The 18,652-nt window shown below is 35.4% G+C and overlaps 1 protein-coding gene across 5 annotated transcripts in view; it reads left to right on the forward strand.

Moving 5' to 3' along the window:
- Positions 1-15,621: 15,621 nt before the first annotated feature.
- Positions 15,622-18,652, forward strand: part of LOC123529474 (NXPE family member 2-like) — a 28,528-nt gene continuing 25,497 nt past the window's right edge. For 3 of the 5 annotated variants that reach the window (XM_045309821.2, XM_045309819.2, XM_045309823.2), the window contains exon 1: positions 17,112-17,264. The gene's annotated coding sequence lies outside the window, so the exon portion shown is untranslated. Of the gene's footprint in view, positions 15,854-17,111; positions 17,265-18,652 lie in introns of those variants that run through there. The other 2 variants (XM_045309824.2, XM_045309820.2) reach the window with 2 other exon arrangements.

Raw genomic sequence — 18,652 nt, forward strand, 5'->3', positions numbered from 1 at the left:
CAAACTTTCTTGCGGAACTTCCGGTAAGGCAAACAACATAGCATTCAAATACCTTTTCCCAATCTAGGTCTCTCGCTACACATACGCTTCAACATCTGCTTTAAACTACCGTTAAACTTCTCTACTAAACCGTTACACATAGGGTGATACGGTGTTGTAGTTAACTGCCTTAATGACAAAAAACCTACTTATTTCGCCATAAGTTCTGACGTAAACTGCGATCCACAATGGGTAGCATTTCTCTGGCACTCCTAACTAATGTAACATATCTACTAATGCCTCTGCTACTCTCCGTTTCAATACTGGGTAGTGCTATGGCTTCCGGATATCTAGTAGCATAATTACCATAGTCAAAATGATCTGTTTTTCCTATCAGTCATAGGTTCGATCGGACCAACGATATCGACGGCAACTCTCTTAAACGGAGTATCAATCAAAGGCATTTTTCCTAACGGAACTTTACTTAACTCTACCCTTAGCTATAGTACGTTGACAATACTACATGACTGACAGTACTTCCTAACCTCTGCCATTACTCCTGGCCAGTAAAATTTGCTTAATACCCTTCACTAGTTTTCCTTACACCTAAATGGCCTGACAGTAACGAATCATGTGCAATTTTCATCACAGTTTCTCTAAGACATTTAGGTACAATCAACTGTCTACTTCGTCTAAATTCTGGGCGGTATACTCTCTATATAACAATCTATTCCAAATCTCAAACCTAACTGAACCTTTACCTCTACACTGCTTAATCGTACCTTCCTCAGCCTTCTTTCTACACAAATCAAAAGTGCTATCTTTCTGTGCTTTTCTAAGAATTCCTCTCTAGATACATCTAAAATCTTGAGACGGAACTTTTAGCTTTACTTGCTTCTTAACTTTGGCTTGGCCCTAGTTTCTACTGCTGACGCTAACTATAAACTGAGGTTCTACAGGCCCCTTACATTACCAATTATAACATCATTGGGAGGGTTATCCTACAACCAACGCCTCTACTATACCCTTGAAATACGGACAATCAATTTTCTTTCTAGCTACTCTAGCCTTGTTCACTCCCATCTATGTACTTTCATCTACGTGTTTTCTCTAAAAACTGACTTGCTTCTACTAAGTCCCGTTTCACTATCACACTGTACAACTGTAAACCCGCATAGCATTACATCCCTACAAATTACAAGTACCCGGGTTTTGTAGGACATGTACTTACACTAAGCATACCTAACTCCTCTACATCACTTAGTTCTATAATACTATTTCCACTCTCTGACCTACTTGACTTACTCCTATCTCTATCTCTATTTCTTCCCCTTTCCTCTACTCCCAGAAAACGGTCACGGCCTCTACCTCTATTTCTATTTTCCTTACTATTTCTATTCTCCCCCTTTTCTACTTTCCTGTTCTAAAACCTTTACCTCTGCTGCTGCATTAGCACATTACCGTACTTTCCACTCCTACAGTAATATAGAGTATGCCCTATTTTGACCCACATTATTACACTTCAGTACACCAAAGGGTTGATAACCTCTACTCTATTAGCAACATTGCTACTACCTCTATTACTAGTGCCTACATTACGACTACTAGGATACTGTCTATGAGGTATTTCATATGGGGTTTTTTGTTCCGGTCCTTATTTGGGTTCCATTCACGACATACTTGGGACCACCACAGTCTTTGCAAACAAATCTGCATCTTCTGCTACATCCCTAGCTTTAAACTAACCTCTTAATACTCAAATTCTGGTATAGGGTTTTCTATTACATACATCTTAAAATTGGTCCCTAAGTATAAAATCTAACAATCCTTCGTACGTTTTCTCTAAACCCTTTCTCAATCTAGCCAACCATCTAAATATCTACTTATTCTGCTAGAAACATCACAAAGGTTCATTATCCCCAGGCCTTTCAATCTAAACTTTTTCTTAGCCATCGTCAGTGAGTTCGAACTGACGTAGCAAAAGCGGGTTTCAGTTTATTTATAATCCCTTTCCCATCTTCCAACGGAAGCCTATCAAAAACCTCTCTTGCCGTACCCTTTAGGGAAAAAACGGTAAGTTAAGTGACCATATCTCTTTAATCCAGTCCTGCGCAACAGCGTACGTTTCGTCAAAATTTAAGTACGCAAACCATGGAATCAATTTTTTCATCAAAAGGGGGACTCTTAACCTTTACCTTTTTCTTATCATCTTTTCTAAGTCTGTCTTAAACTTTTGCTCTGTTTCTAATTTCCTACTTTCTGCTTCCTCCTTCTCTGTTTCTAACTTCCTAGCTAACATTAAACTTCTCCTTTTCCATTTCTAACTTATCTAGTTCTAACTTACGTTCTAACTCTAACTTTTCCTTCTCAGCCTTAAGCTACTTTCGCCGTTCATATTCTATCTTTCCTTCTGCAACCTAACTTCGAACTCTAATCTTTCCCAATCTGCTTCTAATCTATTCTTTTCTGATTCTACTCTTAATCTCTCTGCTTCTAAACTACTTTGTTTTTCATATTCTATCTTTTCTTTCTGCAACCTAGCTTCTAACTCTAAGCTATCTTTCTCTGCCTCTGCTCTTAATATCTCTGCCTCTAATCTATCTTTCTCTGCCTCTAATCTACTGTCTTTCCTCACGTTCCCTAGCCTGCTCTTCCTTAACAAAGTTACGTAACTCATCTCCTTCATAACCTAACTCCTTTCCTACCTTCGTTAACTCTACTATACTAGTCATGTTTAAATGAGTACACTACGTTAACACTACACAACACTACCGTACTAAAGCAACTATAACAACCCGAGACACTAAATAAACAATCGTGAGGGAATACTAGACTACACTAGTTTACACTAAGGCTCTAACAGTTACCACTGAAGCCAAAACGAAGTACTATACACTACGTATATACTACACAAAACGTCCTCACTAAAATGATAATACACTAAGTTGCGCAACAGTACTATGTGTCAATCAAGGTTGCATAGGCAAAAAATCAACAAAGTATCAGTGACAGTAGGCTGAAAAAATACCCTAGCCTTATCAAATATTTAATCAACTGTAACTAGTGTTAACACTTTAGTGTAACAAATAAACAAAATAAATTCAAAGTGCTTTATCCCAAGATAAAGTATAGGTATAACACAACTGTGTAGCACTATAACTTAAAAAATAGGTAAAAGTATATGCAAGGGGAAACAAGCTTGCTAACCCCCACAAATTAAAAAAAATTTCTGTATCTGGTATGTATACAGTACACTAATACAAAATAGGATCACTGGGAGAAGTAGGGCGACGCACAATTAAGAGTGAATAGGATAACTCTCCTTGTCAAGGGCGGTCTCTCTCAGCACAAATATATGGTGGCTTTATCATAGAGTGACACAAAACCCAAAAGGGAAAAAAAAAAGGAAAGAACTCACCCCAGAAAACCAAGTGTCGTAAACAATTGTCTATCAATTTTGTGACTACAAAAACTGGTTAGCTGAAGCTACGGATCTGTCTTGTCTTGTCTGAGGTAAGCCGTCACTCTGAAAAATGAATAAAACTATTATATGTGTAACAATAGAACAAAACAAGAGGAAACTTTACAAATTATTGCTGCAGTTAAATGGGTGTTAATAATGTTCGAATAAGCGAATGTGTCTGGTCGACCAATCCCACTTCTGACACCATTGTGACAGGAAAGGCCGTACCGGCGACAGTAACCATCAGAACAAATCAACACCCTTTACAATATTTACAAATTTATTTACAAAAGATGATTATTAACAATGAAAGGTGATATGAAAAAAAAACCTGATTATAAGAAATAAAAAAAAAGTTCAGTATCTCTAGATACAAAGTTCTTATTGTTCCATTCTAATCTGACGTGACACAGGTCTTTAATCTAATTGTGAACTTTAAGAAGCACAAACAATATATGACAACATATCTTCTAGTCCCTTTAAACCGTGAATACGTTGATTCCGTATTGGCTCCCTATGGTGGTTAGGTGATTGCATCCCTGAGCTGACTTTCAGAGGTTTAAAAAAAATCATCGTCTTTGCGGTTGACGTCACAACCCTGGGACGAAAGCTCTGCGCTGGGGAATATCACATTCCAGGCGAGTGAAGACAAGTGAACCTCAGGCATTTGTACTTCCGGGTTATGACATCACCAGGTAAAATCGTCTGGCGGAAGAAGCCCAAAATATATAACATATGGTAAGCACCATAGCAAAACAAAAGTCAGGGCATAAAACTGCTCCTTTGGGGTACACCCTACCTCCGTAGGCTCCCATAAAGAATACGTGCTACTTTTAACAAAATATATGTGCTACTAAGTTCATTTCGTCAGGTTATTAAAATACGTCACTAATTACTTCCATTATTACAAAAATTACTTACTTAAAGACTAAAGTTAAAGTATGAAATGATATGAAAAGTAAAATGATGAAACATTATAGATACGGACATGATAAACTGCAGCTATTATTTACAACTACAAATTAACAAAATTCAATATAAATCAAACGTTATATGATAGTTGGCATCCAATATAATTCTTAATGCCATACACTAAAACGGACATTGTATGTGTATGCAATAGACTGGCACACAATTTCATATTTCAATAATATATTACATACATGGTTCTAAACTTGCCGTATAGATTTATACATAACAATAACAATGCAGTTTAAAGGCGTTCCCTAACAACGAAATGTTTGATTTAAAATTTTTGAACAGTGCTTTGCAATTATCACGATACAAATTTTAGTACAAATTTAACATCTTATATAAACGAAACCTTTAGACTCCTCTTTCTAAATAATTTACAAAGTCTGAAAAAATTTTAAAAAATTATCCTGATATACCGAAACTAGCAAAATCATGTGCCGAAAAGTAAATGTTACAGAATTCTGTTTGAATGAACAAAAATTTTAGAAATAAAAATCGTAATGCAAAAATCATACAAAAATCTAACAAAATAAATTTTTTACCTCGATCGAGCATAAATTTCTAGCAAGAAAATAATTCAGACATAGATTCGTCTATAATGTCGGAAGGTGGTTTTGCGCAAGGCATATTTCTAGTCCAGTTATTTAAAAGGTAATGTCCCGCCAAATACTAAATTTCATGGGATTCACGGCTAAGCCGTGAGCTATGACTAATGTCATTTCACGGGATTCACGATATAGCCGGAAATTGACTATTTTGGCGCGAATTGAAATTGACAATTTGAGGCTCAATATAGTAGTTTTGGGGATAAAAACACGAATTACTGAAGTTTATAAAATATCAACTTTCTTATTACTGAACAGAATTTAATGAAATTTATATGAAAATTTAAGTTATGAAATACAGAAAAACATTAAAGGTATTTTATGCATGAAATCTGACATTTACCTGAATAACTCAAAAATTTACAAAAAAGATGATGCAATATCTGCATTTACACTACAGATAAAATAAGGCCCGTATGTCAGTTTGTGACAATGTCCAATATCATAATTTCAACATCATCCCTTTGTGAAAATCTCTAAAATAGACTGTCTTTTGTCTCTATGAAACTGAATTCGTCAAAAAAGGGAATAATGTAGAAATATATTTATTACCAGTCTAGTCTGGAAAATGTCGAAAAACCGTTATAAATTAGGTGGATTTTATATGAAATAAAAAACAGCCGGATTTAGTGGTGTTCAGCCTTAAGTGGCAGGGGCAAGTTTAATTGGTACGTTTTTTTTTTTTTTGTTTTTTTTTTTTTTTTTTTTTTTTTTTTAAAATAGGTGTACTTTAAAGGCATTTATATTCAACTGGTTATTTATGGTGTTTATAGATATAAGGATTCCTGCGAACGGGTAATTACTGTGTATCAAAGAGCTATAAAAAATATAAAAGATTCGCAACTTGAAAGCCTCACATAGAGCAAATCCCGCCAACATCACGTGGGAACTGAATGAGATCTCGTTTAACCGGTGTATGAAACAGACAGCAGAAGGATAAAAGTTTGTGTCGTGAGAAACTTTCTATCGGATCGTTTGTTTATAATGATCAGGCCCGGGTCCAGAAATATTTGACTTGGGGGTGGGGGGCTCTCCTTCTGGAAATGTTTGAAATACGGGCATGAATAGTGGCCTCTGGTGCATTTTTAAGTATAAGTTTTGAGGTAATGGAAGGTTATTACATTCTTGATGGGGGCGGGGGAGTCTGGGGAATCTGTCCCTGGAAAATTTTGAAATACAGGTATGAAATGGTGGCCTATGGTGCATTTCTGGGTCTAAAGCTTGAGAAAATATTATTCCTATGCCAAAATAGTAGGCTGCATCTTTTATGAGTCAACAAATCTATTTCTTCTGACTTCCGCTTCCTCAGGTAAGGGGTGAGGGGAAGCACGAGCCCCCTCGGCCCGGCCTTTGAACCGGGCCTGATGATAATGGTGTTTTTATTGTTGTTAGTATTTTCTACACGGGGGTGGAATGAATTTATGATTGGAAGTCTGGGAAATCAAGTTTGGTCGTTTGAAAATTTGACCCGATTCGGTCGGCTGTTACCTGTGTATGAAACAGAAAGCAGAAGGATAAAATTTGTGACGTGAAAAAGTTTCTATCAGATCATTTGTTTATAATGTTAATGGGTTTTCTTTAATGTTGTTAGTATTGTCTACACGGGGAAGAATAAATTTATGATTGGAAGTCTGTGAAATCAACAGTGGTCGTTTGAAGGCTGATCACTACCAAATCGAATGTACTCCGGGCATCTCTTGTCACAAGTAGTCCAAATATAAATAGTACTAATCTTTTTTCCTTTCCTAGTGCCTTTTCTCAACAGCAACATGTTTACTTTTACCCTACCGCGTTCCAGTATGTATCGCTTTGCTTTCTATCGAAATCGGCATGTATCTACCGCATTCTATGTAAAAATGGCGGCGTAAGAATCTAATGCTTTGAAAAGAGAAATTGAAAGAAGCGAAAAGGAGTAAATTTAGCGGGTTGTATTTAGCGAACTGTAGTTTTTTTATATAAATGTTAACACCCCCTTTTCTTTCTGTTTTTCTAAAGTAGCGATATAGTTCTTTATGGGAATGTAAGTCTCTGAAAATCTGATATGCTAGGAAATGTCGAAAACCCGTTTTAAAGTGAGTGAATTTTATATAAAATAAAGAACAGTCGGATTTAGTGGTGTTCAGCCTTGAAAATTGGACCCGATTCGGTTATGTGAATGCCGTATCGCCACTTTAATAAGCGTCTGTTGATTTGTTCACGAGTGATCAAGTCAGCGAACGCTACAATAAAACATGTAGGCTTCTTTTAAAAAAGAAACCTAGGAGAGGTCCAGTGTTGTTCCTTTTAAAGTTATATCAGAGACATAGATAACAATTGTTATCTGGTTATCTGGTTGTGCTATAGACGAAAAACAGTTTCCCTGTTGAAGATCACTGTGACCTATTAGGGGTCATAGTCACTGTGACCATGGTCTAATGACCTCTAAACCCATAAGTCATCTTCAGGTTGTGATCAACCTCCGCCGAGCCGAGGACTATAAGCCCAAGCATTTCCTAGTTACTGAATTTCATTTAAAAAGGTTCAAAAGCTAACCCCGCAATAATTGTACACTAAACTTGTCCCTGGTGAAAGCTGCCAAATTAGCATCTAACCATTTTTGCGAGAACCTCATCTGACAGGCTTGTTTGTCAACGGGCCCAAGAGAATACCTTCCGAAAAGCTTTAGAAAAAAACTTAGAAGAAAATCCCTATCGAACGGACGTCTGTCGGAAGTGAAAAAAATATCATTCTTTCTTAAATGATTTTTTTTTTTTCAGATATATATTTTTGTTAATGTGCTATTTGATTTTCTAAACATTTTATTTGTTCTAGTTTATAACACAGTTTGTCGAATTGCCGCCTTGTTTTGATCACGTGATTAACATCTCCGACTATCAGGAGCTCGGAAGAACTCTTCTTATTCCGGCAGATCTTCCGAACGGGTCAAACGAACTCGCCAGTTAAACAATAAATTCATTTAATTGAACGAAATACATTTTAACGTGATTCAATTCATATGCATATCTTTGAATACTGCAAACAAAGAATAGTAAATATATATCTATATATTTCTTGTTAATAACTGAACCGTTTCCAACATTTGTAACAATATTCTTACACTATATTTCTTTATTTTAAACGAACAATTATTTTCGTCTTAGAAGATTTCAAAACTTACTTGTGCGCAAGCGCATTGGGTCATTTTAGACTGGCTTACCGTAATTTGCACTAGAAAGTGATATCTAACGCCGTAAAATTAGTCTAAATTCTCCTTGTTCGAAAGCCAACACTACGGAGAGGTCTTGATAGACCTCTCCAATAACGCCGGTTAACGCGGTGATACATGCCTACGCGAGATTATCTCCAGTTGAGATTCTGTGTATTTATACTTCTTTGGTAAATTAAATAAATGCTTAAGAATAACATTGTGTAATAGCCATATTTCATATCTTGTGACTGGATGGTAATATTTAAATGAAATTTGGTCACTTTAAAGACATTCAAAATTAAAAACGTTTCATCGAGAGATTTTTTTTCGAATTTTGTCATTTTTTGGGGGAGATAATCGTTATTGAAGTTAATATTGATGTCTATGGGAAATATATAATTTCTTTGATTATGAGAATATGTGCTCAGCACATGCACAAAAGGACTTTGTAGCATTGATAATAACAAGGTTTGATAAAAGGCTAGCATATAAAGACCGAGAAATTATGCTGACAATTCTTTCCATATACATATGAAGAAACAAGAGGGTCATTGACCCTAAAGCGCTCACCTGTGTACAAGGCTTCAAGTGTGTTTGTGTAAGTATAGAGTTAGGTTTCTTCTATGTTAGCCTATAGTATATACATGTCACACACATTTTTGAACATAGGGCAATAATTTGAACAATTACGGTAGACATTACAAATTTGATATCACACGCCAAAAATCAAGGCTCTAGCTATTATTGATTCAGTGAAGAAGATTTTCAAGTTTCTTGTATAAAAGCCTATAGTAAGTACACGTCACACATAGGGGCCATACTTTTTTTTTACCATAGGGCAATAATTTGGTATGGTAGAGAGTCAAACCCTTACATCACATGCCAAATAACAAAGCTCTAGAGAAAAGGATTAATAAATTCTGATGAAGGACAATTTGTGTGAAATTATTTTTAAAATTCGGCTTACAGTTTTATACAAGAAGATTTTCTAAGTTTCTACTATACACATAAAGGGAAAAGTGAATACGCCCCCTGCCAGCCATGTTGTTTTAGGAATCGGAATAATTTGAACAATCTTGGTAGAGGGTCACACAAGAAGCACTTGTGTAAAATTATTTTAAAATCGAGCTAGCAGTTTCACAAAAGAATATTTTTAAAGTTTTCCCTATATACTCTGAAAAAAATCTGTAAAGATGAATTTGATTTTTTAAGGTAACATCTCTACTTTCCAGATTTTATTTACTTCACAACAGCGAGTGTTAAGTGCTGTGTGGCGGCCGTAAAAAGTGGCCCCGACTTCATCTCAGTGTTGTTATATTTTCTGGTCCTTCGGGATTATTGATTTCAACTCATTCAGATTTGAAGATTGAATATTGCTTAAGCCGGTGCTAGGAGACGTGGGCAGTGTTGCATTTTCCATTATTGCTCATGAACAGACTCACGTTATGTCTAGTACGGGCGGATTAACACCAAAGGCGACACAAACCAGTCAGAGATTGGGCTATATGCAGTGCCAGAGGATATATGGGGCCTACCAAAGCAAGCCCTTACGGAACGGCTCATATCAACCTACTTGGGGTCCAACCCCCACCAGGCCAAGTTAGGGAAAACTGAGTCTGAAGCCGAAAAAAACCCAGCCGGATATTGGCCGACATACAATGTGACTGGCATACCAAAAGGGCTTCTACCACACACTAGAGTTAATGCGGATTGACTCAGAGAGTGAAACTTAGCAGCCATATCTGGGACCACAGACAGTGTCCAAGTTTGTTTCTCGGTCGTCCATGATGATCACAGGTATAATAAATATAACAAACAATTTGATTGGCTGACTAACTCGTGGGAACGAGATAGCTATGTCGTGGCAACGAGTTAGCTATGTCGTTGGAACGACTTACTATGTATATATACGTATAGTCGTTCCAGATTAAAAATTATCGAAAACACGAGACCCAAATGCACATAGTCGCTCACCTGAAGAGGACCTTGACCATCTAACCTTGCTTTTTTTTTGAAAAAAAAGTTTTGTGAACATCCTTAAGCACTTCATAAAAATTAAGTTTATGGTTCATGTGAAGAAGTTGTTTGAGTGTTGTTTTTTCTATTTGTAGCTCTAGCGTCACTAGGCCAGATCAAAAGAAAATCTTGTTAACATTCTAGAGTCCACAGTTTAAGTTTGATACTCTTGAGAGTTGGTCAGAACGTTTGTCTTGATGATTTCTAGGTCAAGTTCGAATCTTGGTTATGTGGGGTCAAAAATTAAGTCATCCGGTCAAATCAAAGAAAAAGCTTGATAACACTCTAGAGGTCACGTTTTTGCCCCTTTCTTCGTGAAACTTGGTCAAAATGTTTATCTCGAGGATCTTTATCCCAAATGTGAATCTGGGTCGTCTGGTCTCAAAAACGAGCTCATCTGTTAAAATCAAAGAAAACCCGTTTGTGTATGCAATAGGTGCTGCATTTTATCTTTGATATGCATAAAACTTGGCCAGTCTGCATAAAGTCTCGGAAAACTAGGTCACCAGTTTCAATCAAAGGAAACTATTTTTAACAATCTACAGTCCACAGTTTGATACTCTAGAGAATTGGTCAGAACGTTTGTCTTGATGACCTCTAGGTCAAGTTCGAATCAGGGGCATGTGGCGTTAAAAACTAGGTCATCCGGTAAAATCAAAGGAAAAGCTTGATAACACACTAGAGGTCACGTTTTTGACCCTATCTACATGATTTCGGAACCGTGTTGATCGACCCTTTCATTTCCCATAATCCATACCAGGGAGGCTTTAGGTTCTAGTTTAAGGGCCGACGAGCAAATTTCTTTGCCATGGTAGTCAAAAACAACAAAGGCTGCGCCCGCTTTATTATTACTGAGATTTTTACTTACATCTATATAAATACGCTGATGTGACCTATAGTGTTCCATTATATGCGCTTCTGTGATATATTTTGGCCAGAAGAATGTCTCTATTTTTATTGTTGAAGTTCTTAAGGCTGATATCAGGGGGTCATGACCTTAATCCAAGCATTATATGTAAACACCGGCCCTTGTACATTTATGTCATTTAATTGATATTTATCTAGTAACCTGTTAACCTCTCGGGAGTATGACCGTATATGGTGTTCTTTCCTTTGAATGTAACGGTCCTTAAGCCTTTCGGTGGTACTGGCAGTCTTTCAGTGCTTTGATTGTATTATTTATAGGCAGTGTTTCACAGAGTCGGCTTGACCTTGCCCAGTATTTGAGCATGCTGGCCACTCTTGTTAGATCTAATGGTAGCTGTTTCTACTAATAATGCCATCCTGTTGGTTGCCGTATATATGCGCCTATGACTACTCGTAAGGCCTTACTTTGTATTGCTTGTGTTTTACATGCTGAAGCTTATGCTGTGCTACAATAATTAATTTTGCTCATAATTTAGGAATTATATAACAGGAGCTTTGTTTTCTTATTTGCTCCCCCGTTTGTTCCTGATATAAGTCTCAAGAGGTTTATATCTTTTTCACATTGATTTACTAGCTCATTTATATGCTGACGCCACGATAAATGCTGATCAAAGTACATTCCTAGGAATTTAGCTTATGGGGCTATTTCAAGAGTTTTACTACATAGCTTGAGCTCCGGCGTTGCTTTATTTGATTAGGCCAGTATTTTACTGTATGGCTGTCTGGGACACCATTAGTACTCGTGTCTTACCTGGTTTTATGGTAAAGCCTCATTCCCTACTCCATTGTTCTATGACATTGAAGACCTTTTGTCCTTTTATTAATGTACTCTATGGGGGTAAGGCGATGAAACCCATGTGGCGCCGTCATCTACAAATTGTTTTAAACTGTGTATTTGATGCCCTTTTTGACATAAATTATAGTTCCCGCCTCCATTTTGATCTTTTCGTTTTTGATATGTTGCTATGTCGTAATCATAAAGTTTTGGTGTGGACAACTTTTTACTGTTTATAAACGCTTCCTGTATACACACGGCATGTATGGTATTTTTAGATGACTTTAGAAAGCTGTTTAATTCTGTGACATTTGTGTTTTTGTCCTCTGCAAACTCCTAGGCGTTCCAAGACTTTATATTAAAATTTTGATTACCTGCCGTCTTGGAACTTACACCGGACATTATTAATCAGTTAATTATTAGGGAGATTATTGTTAAATAATTTAATGATTTAATGTTATTTTATGAAAAAGAAGTCCCGAATATATCTGATATTCTTTTAACTAAAACGTTCCATTCGTTTGTACATATGATGTCGCTGTTGTGAATGCAAAGTACGTAAAATTTGCACACATTTTGGTATCTGATCTTGACAATGAACATATCGGCCATGGCTAGCTGTACTAAACGCGACTGCTGATGAGCCTTATCTGAAAAATCGATAATCGTGTAGTTTTGTTTGGTATCTTCCGTAAATTTTCGTACATCTCCGAAATTTAGCGGGGCCATAAAGCAGTTTTCAATAAAATCGGTATTTTAATTGCCTTCAGCTATATTTAACTAATGGCTCAAAGGACAATTTTGTTTTTAAAATGAAATGCTAGTAATGGAAGGAAAACGTCAGTAAATATGTAGGCAAAAGCAGCTGTTAATTTATAACATTTTAATGTTCAATATTATAATTTGCGACGGGCATTTTTGTGTTTAGATAATTCAATCCCAAAGCATATTAAATGATTCTCCATTTTAAAAGCAATAACGATTGTATAAAAGGCACAAAGGGTAAGCAAAATCATAAAATCTTTTTTATTTTTACACACTTGAGTCGAGCAATGATTTTTCTTTAAAACATCGCCGAAGCAAAAAACATTTTTTCTCCCGTTTTTCGTATTTTGCGCAATATATCAACGAAAATGACCATACATTTTGCCCAAAATTAGATTTTTACTATTGACTTCAATGAAAAACAATGGTGGTGGTTTAAAAGGTTCAAAGAGCAAGTGCAATCATAAACATACACTTTCTAAATTTATATCATCATTTAGAGGAAAGATTAAAACAAATTTTGACGCCGAAGCAAATTCGATATCTTAAACCATTTAAAAGATATAACAATAAATCGAAAATGGGAATGCTGTTAGTGAAGTTTCTTCTCCGTATTTTGGACATTTTTCTCTCAGAGTGCTGTTGTTGCGAGAATCAAGATGTCTTCCCTTTTTTTTTTTCTTTTTTTTTTTTTGAGGCCCCACTGACGAGTAACCCGTTTATTTTCAAAAAAAGCATAAATACATTGCTGTCAACAATTCAATATACATTATATATAAAATATAGTGCGTGAAGTATAAACTCGCAATTTAACTGTGAGAAATGTTCAGTATTTACTCAAGATCGTATAATATACTAAGTTTGGTTCTGTGTTTCATAGGAATAAAGTTTTGTTTATCCTACACAAATAATTCTAACATCATTTATTTTTCAAAACACCAATTGCCTTACCAAGCGAAAATTGAAAAAGCAAGACAAAGATAGTGATAGTAGGAAACGAATAATGAATGAGGGGAAGTAACTCTTACATTCTTATGTTTCTTTTCATTACTGAGTTATACTTCTTACAATGTAATGTACTTTATCTTCTGTAATTAATATCTAAAAAGACATAAAAAGAGCTCAAAGGTCATGCATTTTACATAATAGGTGTTTAAAGCATTATGAGTTATTTGAAAATAGAAGGAAAAATATAAAAAAGGGTGGGGGGATATTGGATATTAAGACATGATCATAAATAACTCTGCATCCTTTCTTTTGGCTGTTAATTATTTTAACTGACAATGGTTGTAATGGATTTTCTTCTTTTTTGGCAGCATGTATAAAAGGTATGGCAGATAAGAATCCTCTGATAGACTCTATAATATTTTGATATTGCAAAAAGTTAGTTTTTATGTTGTACTTGTTTGAAAATTCATTATATGATAATAAATTTCCATTATTGTCCAAAAAATCATTTACTAAAATCACACCCCTATTTGCAAACCTCGGATAGTAGAAGCTAGTGCCTCCTATTTTGAACATGGAATTATAAAAAAAAAACAGGTAGAGCACAGAAGTCAACCCATTTCTTTGCATTCTGCTTATTTAAATGTATAAGTCCTAAACACGTCTTTCCAAAATTAATTCTTAATTGTTTGGATTTTACTTTTCAAAAAGTCATCTCCAAATTTACTAGCATGGGAATGCTGTTAGTGAAGTTCCTTCTCCGTATTTTGGACATTTTTCTCTCAGAGTGCTGTTGTTGCGAGAATCAAGATGTCTTCCTACTGTACTGCTTCCATACAGGTCGCATTTTATACTTAACGGCAACAATAGGGAGAGCGCAGATCTATGTATCGCTTGGTCGTAGTTCGATTCTTGGGCGAGACGTATGTTCTCCACGACGATGTAATGAAAAACATACTATCTGAAATTCTTTGTCTTCCACCTCTGATTCATATGGAGAAGCTGGCACTTGCGGTGGTACAGAATCTTTGGTTAGGTTGATTGCCCGTCCGAACGTGTCTGTATACAGTTGAAAACGGCGCCTAACTCCAAAAGCCAACATCTGTTTCCTACTCTTGTGTCTAGGACCATTTGAAGTCTCTCGAGGGAAATTTAACCTCAATATAAATAGCAAACTATCCTTTAACGTTTATTGTATCTTGCTGAAAACATAGGGCATAGGGAACGTTTGTTTTCCGATGATCTAAATGTCTACTTTCAGTCTACCGTTGGCCGTAAACTGTTAAGGACACTGGCCACAAACGTAGTGTTATATTTTGCAAAAAAAAATATTTAAAAAAAATGGCATTGTAAAAACTATTGTGATTGAAAAGGAACAACTCAGTCTATAATGTATACTAGCAACACCATTCCCCGGATCGCAACCCCATTCCCGATTTTTTTTTTTCAATTATTTCCCCATAAGAAATAAATTGGATATTCGCAACTGTTTTACAGTTGGTTTATTATTAGAATTGGCGTTTTTTGTTGTTTTCGTACTTTTTCCACGCTTCGTGTCAACAGAGTTTATGTGATAATAGGGCCGAATCATGAATTACAAACTACTGTAAACCTAGAAATGTTTTCGCGCTTTTTAAATTAGCGCTTTTCGCGGGTAGTATATTTCCGTGAAATTAAATAGACGCGAAAAACTCTGATCTAACAAAAACGCGAAAGATTCTAGCTTCAGCTTAAACAGATCGCTATAAAATGGTTCTATACTTACACATACCTGAATATTAATAACTCAAATTCTAGTACCAATTGTATAAAATGAGTGCACATATATTGATTGACAAGTTATTTCTGTATTATGTAACAGCCTTTTCAATATCGATCTGTCAGGCAAACAGGGGATAAAAACAGAAACAATATGCATCTGTCGAACGACATATACATGTAATTTATAGTCGGCAGCCAATGCGATTTATTATTTGTATTTATTTCTACTTTAAGGACACGTCACGGCTGACATTTATGCATTAGTGCAATACACAATCGGTATTCAAATTGTGTTTCCAATTCATGTACTCATTTGATAAGTCCTCAATATCTATTTGGAAATAAGGGATGTGCTTTGTATGATTGCAACACTGTGAGTTGCTCTAATTAGTGACAAATGGCTGAAACAATAGGAATTCTTACGTGATTTGGATAGACAAAACGACAGTAAGGTAACAATATATTCTTTTATTGTTTTAATTTATGAGTTGTAAGCTACAATATAGAAGATCCATTTTAAGAAAATCAAACTGGAAGGTAGAAATAACAGAAAAAATTTAATTAGGTCACGAGTCATCATACACCTTTCAAAATTTGTCATTAGTTGAGACGAGCTGTCAAAATTATTTTTATCTCTCCATTCTGCATATGCATTGTTTTTGTACGTATCTTGGTAGGACATTGTAGTGTGAACTTACTTTACATTCCACAGTAATATTTATGCTTGAAACTGCTTTGTTGAGCTCACTGAAGTCACATAAGAATTTCTATTGTTTTAGTTTCTTGTCTGTAATAAAGGTACCAAACCTCAATATTATGATACAAGAATTGTTCCTTTCTTGTGGACAAAGGGAACTATTTGGTTGAATCATAACATAACGATTTTTGAAAAGAACTGAATATTCTTTGTTTTCTATCATTCACCGGAAATTCAAAACGTGATACCACCTTAAGTGTAGTTTTATCGCCTAACAAAAGATATACTGCTTTAAATCACAGTGAAATAACAGTAATTTACTGACTGTCAGTAATCGGGAACGGGGTGGGGGGATAACAGTTGATATGGATGAAAATGATTGGGGTACATATATAATTAAAGGGTGCAAAAAAAAAACTGAACAAATGCAGTTATGTCGTGATACTTACTTTATTATACTAAATTGTTTATTTGTGACTTCATTTTCGCGGGATTCGCGACAGATATGATTACGTGAATATTTGTTTCCGTGAAAATGTCCACGTTTTGAAAAACGCGAAACATAGTATCCGGGAACATTTCTAGATTTCTAGGTTAACAGTAGATGTTTCACACATACGACGTTGCATCATATTTGTGTCCGAAAATAGTTGTAATGGTGTCATATTGAGCAAAAAACAGAAGTTCACCTACCTCAATATCGTCTTACGCGCAACACCAGCACCGGACATCACGCAAACCATTTACCAACCGTGAATGACATTAGCCACTACCATGGCTACGCTCGGGCACATATCAAAATGTGTATTAGCAATTAGGAGTGACCTGTCGCTTTTATTTTTAGATTTATATTTTCCAGACTGTTCCATTTATTAAATAAGGGTTTTAAAGATATTTGGTTTATTCTAGTAACCTTTCAAATCTATTAATAAAAGCGACAGGTCACTCCTAAATGCTAGTATGTAAAGTTGTTTTATTATTATCATTTCTTACGCTTTATCGCGCAAATATCGACTGCAATACTTGAATAGGTTCGAGGATGAATTCATTTTAATTTCTATTTCTGAAACGTACATTTTGCAATTACTTTACAGATTCAAAATGGATAGCAGTTAAAGATAGTGAAACCAGTGCCCAATAGGGGAAGTTTATCGTGTCCAAAACTAGTAAGTTATTTTATTGAAATAAATTAAATTGTGGTGAGAAACATTTATTTAGTTTTTGTTGTTTCACGTCGCATCGACATACTAGCATTTAGGAGTGACCTGTCGCTTTTATTAATAGATTTGAAAGGTTACTAGAATAAACCACTTCAGTAAAGGGGTACCCTACCTTTTTGTAACTTATTTTATAATAAATATTTAAATGACTGCCGCTTCGACAATTAGACGCCGTGGTGCCGCGGTAAGCGTGACGGCTGTTGAATCTAACTTTTGTGAGTTCGAATTCCAACGGTGATCAATATATTTTTTTTTCATTTTAATTTATTTATTTTCATTTTATATATTGGTAACATACATTTAAAATGATAATCATGTTAAAGATGTATTTGAATTGCATTACTTGTATCATAATGCTATTTTTGCATATAACATAGGTTTTTCAAATATCTTTTTGATTGTGAATTATTCAACATGGTTGACATAGCTCTTGACAATTTTGTCATTCAATTAGCTGATGACACTGATTTGGAGGAAACCGACGCCGTCAACGAGTGTGAGGATGCTCCATTGGGCGCGTGTGTTTGAAATGAAATGTTATGAATGTATTGAAATTGTATGAATGAAATAAGAACTGAAATTGAAATGATGAAATAAAATGAAATCTAAAAAAATATGCAAAATATAAATAAAACAAATTTAATCATAAAACAATCGCCCTTTGTGGGATTCGAACCCACAGCCTCTTAATCGCAAAAAGTTAAATCATAATCAAGATGCTTCAATTCTACCAAATGAGCTATCAACGCAATTTCAATCCGCCTAGTATTCAAAATATATTTACAGTTTTAAATAAGTCAAATATCTTTAAAACCCTTATTTAATAAATGGAACAGTCTGGAAAATATAAATCTAAAAATAAAAGCGACAGGTCACTCCTAATTGCTAATAATTATAGGCCAGATGGAGACATTCGCTTTGGTAGTGGAGGAAGACCCCAGGTGCCACTCCGGGCATTATTTCATCACGAGCCGGCACCAACAGATAGAACCACCGAGCTGGATGACTTCCTCACATGAAGATGAACGCCCCGAATGAGGATCGAATTCGCATCGTTAAGGGGCAAGTGATTTGCAGTCAGTGTCCTTAACCAATAGGTCACGGAGGCCACTTTGTAGTAAGGAAAGGCATTTGAAATATCAGCTTAAATGAAAGATTTGACTTTAGTTTAATAAGATGTTTGTTTTCTCTTAACATAATCGAAAAATCTTAACATATATACTGACGAGATAAAGAAACGCCTCATTGAAATTTGGCGTTATTTTTTTCCTAACGCTTTTAATTGTTGTGAAATGTAGTAAATCTACATGTACTCTGACCGACAAACACAGTGA

The sequence above is a fragment of the Mercenaria mercenaria genome, chromosome 13, assembly GCF_021730395.1.
Source record: "Mercenaria mercenaria strain notata chromosome 13, MADL_Memer_1, whole genome shotgun sequence".
NCBI lineage: Eukaryota > Metazoa > Mollusca > Bivalvia > Venerida > Veneridae > Mercenaria > Mercenaria mercenaria.